Below are 5788 nucleotides of genomic sequence, written 5' to 3'. Positions count from 1 at the left end.
CCAGGGGGTGCACGTATCCGCTGTATAAGTCGCGCGAGTGTTGAGATGTGGATGGGAGGGACTGTAGACAGCAATAGCTCCCCGCTCTGCAGTATGTGATGCGTCGGTGTACAATATGCACCCTTCAGGCAGATAGGCCGGTGATACTGACGGGGAAGCAGTGGGGCGATTGTCTGTGGGCTGAGAGCACGACCACGGAGGGAGTGTCTTTAAACGATGAAGTTATAGAGACTGTTTGCGAGCTATGTTTGTCACCCGTCGGTCGATGTGTTCACTTAGTGTAGTAATTTGGGCGTACTCCTGAAGCTTGGATATAGACGGGGGAGGTATATATGGTATAGCGAGCATAGCCTCACGATTCATAGCTTCAAGGGAGTTCCACTGTCTGCAGGTGAAGCGTTGAAATTGTGCCTGATATATTATCCGTGGCTGGAGGATAGAGCGCACAAGCTGGCGGTCCGTGTCAGCACGCGCGCCGAAGGAGCGCATATAGCTATGCGACGAATCAGACAGAGTGGCGTCAGCCGGCTTAGGCGTGGCTGTCAGCCACGGGGTGCCAGTCCCAGATATATGAAGGAAAAGGCCAAGAATACAAACAATTTCTACTTGAGGAATCAGAGAATTATCTATCGAAAAATTCAAAGAGGGCGCTTTCCGTTAGCCGGCTTTATTTGCAATGCGAATGAAACATGACTAATTAGGCGAAAGGGTTAGACCCAGAGGTGGGAGGTGAGATTTCAAGACATCCAGCGCGTGATGGAGGACCGTGCTTCTTGTCAAGTTGTTGCAGCGCATGCACTAGCTGTCCACTTTTGAAGTAATCAGTGTGTGTAGTGAGTTTAATAAATATTATCACGTCCAATAATGTCGATTCAAATAACAACCGTGCAATGAATACCGTATGAAAAAATAAGCGTTTTAGTGTTGGGTTAAGGTCTTCGTCTCCCGCTCAACGGTCTGTGGTTCGGTTGATGATGATAATGATGATGTCCTCAGGCTTAATGGCACATACTCACTGCGGGGGATTGGCCAGAGTGCATGCTGATTTCACGTACTTCTTCGTCGTTATCTGCTGCCTTCTTTTTTTCTGTGCTGCTATTCATTTTACAAAGCTAGAAAAAGCGACCATTCAATCCTTTTTCTTGGCGTCGTGCAGTTAGGGTTAGGCTAATCATGTACTGCCACCGTCAACGCAGTTGTGCCGCATTCCCCACCATCCACGAAATAGTGGTCCCTGGTTGCTGATGGTGATGATGATTATGATGGTTGCTGCTCGGATTCCTGGTACTACGGTACCTAAATGCGGTGTGATAAAGGTATCTTCGAGAGCATTTTTACGGTAAGCGGCGGCGCATGAGCGCTCAGGCTACAGGTACTGAGGCAACACTAACGCGGTACACCGTAAGCTAAAGGTATCTAATATCACCAAGAACGCCGCGGAAGCCCCATGTAGCATGCGTGTGCATGGCTGCGCCATGTTAAGTGGCGAAGTCGAGATCACATGACGAAGAAGGCAGCGCGTCAAGTGCGCGTATCTCATGATTAAGAATACGGGCGCCCTTTTTTAATGGCAAAGAGTCAACCGACTTTAAGTGGTGTGTTATAGACAAACGTCATGTTTGTAAAAAAAAGGCAGCGCCGCGGTCGGCAGCGACGCGGGGCGTAAGGCAAAAACGCAGCATGCCTATACTGCGCCAAGCGACGTTGCCACGTTGCCTTCGAAATCATCTCGCGCATGCAAATATTGCAAAGCGTGCGCGTTGCCTTTTTTTTAAAAGCATTCCTTTTGGTACCCGGACAGTGATTGCGCAATTTTTCAACCAGTTCGCTAGACGGAATTACCAGGCGGTGCGGTGCATAGGCTTCCTTTCCCGCTGGCAGTTGGCAGCAAGCAAAATTGCGGGCACGGCGGGTGACTACGTTGACTAATTAAAATAAACCGAGAAAGCGCGAGGCAGAGAGAAACTATCGTCTGCAGTTCTATACCCGTGCGTGCTACAAGCAGGACACCATGCATGACGTAATCGAAGCAGCTTTCCACATGATCAACCTTGTGATGTGGGTTCTCTTTTCTCCGAGCCACTTCACTGCGGAGAACGTGAAATTATAATAAATACTTAAGTCGTAGCAACTGTCAAGTTACTTTTATTGAGGCAAATGCGATCTCTCTGTTCTTGTGAGCTTTGTTAAGCACGCAGCCAACTTAAACGATTTATTCTGCTTGATAAAACAGACGATTGTGGCATTTATGAGTCCAAGTCTCTCTGCACAGGTAACGTCCGAACAAATTCCCCTATTTATTCTCTTAATATCGCTTCCTTTCTTCTGCCTTGCGCCTCAGACTACCATAGCATAATTTATTGGCATGCCGCCAATTATGTTAAAAAAAAAACTAGCAAGAGTGGCACACCGAATGCGGAGGGTGCCGCGTTTAGGCTAGACAAATAAAGTCACTGCTGCCGCCAGCGCCGCCGCATCGCGGTGACGTCACGGCTTGAGGTTTGTCTATACTACTTCCGCAGCATTTCCCGCGTCTGTTTTGGCCTCAGTTCGTTTTGCGCACATAATTCCACGTTTGATATCTACAGCCACAATGCCGATTCACATATCTTAAAAACTGTATTCCCCGGTGATATATTGGAGACTACCGGTACCGTGATATAATATAGCCACGCGCCTAACGCGCCGCGCGGCCTCCGCGCGGAGCCGAAAACGCCGACGAAGCGGCGGTGGGCTCTCGAGGCGCGCTGGCTCTTTTCTGTGTCCTGGGACCTGGCTCTCTAATTAAAAGAAGGCTCCCAGTCTTGGGTTCCTCCCGACGCCTACCTTCGCGGCTCCTCTGGTCATGACAATATTGTGCCTTAATACCGAAATTTGAAAACATAAGAAGGTATTCTTTCAAATACATACCATAGACATTCTGTCCATCATGTCATGCAATCCACATTCACAGACAGCATTTTCGTATCCATCACACATTATAAAATATAATCTGTACGGATTAACAAAAAGCACGCGGAATCGCTTTGCCTATGAATGATGCAATACTTTACGCATTTTTCGCCGTTCGTCGCAGCCTTGACTGCAAATAACACTCGTTTTCTTTTTTTAACTGACAGCGCCCTGCATGAGCTGTCACGAACATTAATGCAGCGATATCGAAAATTCCATCCTAAGGCACTTATCCCCCTTTGATGGGGGTAATCGAGAGACACATGCAACGCTTCAGTTGTTACAGCAGTAACAACGAATACTTGCTGGCCAGCGAGGACGAAGAAGCGCAACAATTTCTTGTGCGCCGAGCCACGATGGCAGCAGTCAAGTGCGGCATCCTGGACCAAGGATCGACCACGGCGCCCAGTGACCCGTAAGGGTCAAGAACACTTTAAATTCATCTGGAATAAAGCTTTTTTTCGTCGGTCCATTCTCTTCTACGAAAGACGAGTGTTCGATCCCGGCCGCGGTGTTCTCACTTCGATGGAGGCGAAATGCTAGACTCGTGCGACGTCAGTGCACGTTAAAGAGCACCCCGGTGGTCTAAATTATCCTGAGTTCTTCACAGCGGCGTCCCTCATAGCCAGATTCGCTTTGGGACGTTAAATCCCAGAAACCATAATCATTCTCTACTTGCATCTCGCCCAAGAAACGTGGCAACGTTCAAGCAGCGCGATTGTCTACCACCTCAGAATGGACGACTTCCACCGCAACACAGACGACGACCGGCAGTTCACGAGGTTTGTGGTGGAAGTACTCACATTTCGTGGGGTCTCGGCCTGGAATGGGCGGATCGCCATGGCGGTAGGCGCCTCTCTTGATGTAATCATCACGGTAGTGTGGCTGAAGACACTGCCCAAGAGCACCTCAGGCCCTCTTCCCAAGTGACCCGAGATTTCACCGTCGTTTCAAAAGAGCCAGGTGGCCATACTTAGTCTCATTACGTCCTGCCTTAGATACGTGTGTTTTAGAGGACAGCTCTTAAGCGCCTATTCGTGGGTTGAGCTGCGTCGCCGTCGCCGGTGCAACCGAGCGAACGAGAATACTACCGTTTATTTATTTATTATTTGTTTATTAGTATTTCGAAGGCCAAAACGGGGGCATTACATGAAGGTTGAGCTAACATATTTAATTAGATCAGTGATGAATAATATGAAGGATTCCAGGCCACGAGGGACAAAAGCTTCAGCGGGCAGGTTGTTCCAATCTCTTGCGGTCTGGACGAGGAATGATTTCAGATGCTCAGAAGCGGATGCTCAAGGTGTATGAACAGCTTTCGGATTACTGTTGGGAAGTGTAAGGCGGTGTGTAGGGGTGATAACGGAATTACTCAAAGGGTAATGATAGAACCTGTGGAAAAGCCAGTCTGGTTATTATCCGACGGGAAAACGAGTTGAATTAGCAGTCATAGCTGCGAAGAATGCCCAAAAATGCGTGGAGTATATCATCATTCGCAAAAAAACTTATTCCGGGTGCCTTTGGTAATCTGTACAGATTATATTTTAATAATGTGTGAAAGATACGACAATGCGGTCTGTGAATGTGGATTGCACGGCATGATGGGCATAATGTCTATGATATGTATTTAAAAGACGATTACCTCACTATACAGCCTACTCATATTTTCAATTTTCGGTGTTAGGGCACAATATTATATTACGGTACTGTAGGTCCCTAATATATCGCAGGGGAACACTGTTTTTAAGATATCTGAATCGGCTTTGTGGCTATAGACACCAAACGTGGAATTATATGCGCCAAACAATCCGATAACAAAACATACGCGCCACATGCGGCAGAAGTAGCATAGACAAAGCTCAAAGCCGTGAGGTCAGCGTAATGTGGCGGCACTGGCGGCAGCAGTCACTTTCACTGTGTATCCAAAACGCGGGACCGTCGGCATTCTGTGGGCCACTTTTGCATTTTTTTACATTATTCGCGGCATGCCGATAAATTATAGTGTGGTTGGCTGAGGCGCAAGGCAGAAGAAAGGAAGCGGCATAAGTTTCCACAACTTTATTGCGCAAAGGTGTACTGGTTTATGAAGTTTAACGTCCCAAAGCGACTGAGGCTATGAGAGACGCCGTAGTGGAGGGCTCCGGAAGTTTCGACCACCTGGGGTTCTTTAACGTGCACTGACATCGCACAGTACACGGGCCTCTGGAATTTCTCCAAAGAAATTCAACCGCCGCGGCCGGGATCGAACCCGCGTCTTTCGGGTCAGCAGCCGAGCACCATAACCACTGAGCCACCGCGGCGGCTTTTATTGCGCGAAGGTAGAAGCGAAAGCGATCGCCAGCTGCCGTGCAGCGGGACACTGCGGCGACGGATCGGAATTGCATTTCTGCATCGAAATCTGATCGGTTGGTTGTGCGTCTTAATCTTCGGTCGCGTGACAAAGAGTGCAAGAATGATGCCTGGAACTCGCTGTCGTGCTCTCAGCATAAGAAATTTAGACGCGATATTAAGGCGAAAGCCTTTAATGCGTCATCGTTGTCGACAGAAGGGTTTCAGCAGATGTTTGTCAGCAGAGCTGTCACGACTTTATAGACAGAATAGGAAAAAAATCTTTGTGAACGATGGGGTTCGAACCACCACCCTTCCGTTCCACAACCGAGCGCGCTAATGGCTCCGCTACTGTAGTTCTTGTCTAGGAAGCTGGAAAGTGTTTGCAGAAAGGCGTAGAATCGGATGGATGCCTCCCACACGCCCTCCAGTGCCTCCAGCATTTAAGATTCACAAACAATTTCGTACTTAATTAACACCTTAACCATACATCAGTGACACAAGCTGC

Source organism: Amblyomma mixtum, chromosome 3 (assembly GCF_055824585.1).
Source record: "Amblyomma mixtum isolate Tamu chromosome 3, ASM5582458v1, whole genome shotgun sequence".
Lineage (NCBI taxonomy): Eukaryota > Metazoa > Arthropoda > Arachnida > Ixodida > Ixodidae > Amblyomma > Amblyomma mixtum.
Note: the sequence above shows the minus strand (reverse complement) of the source record.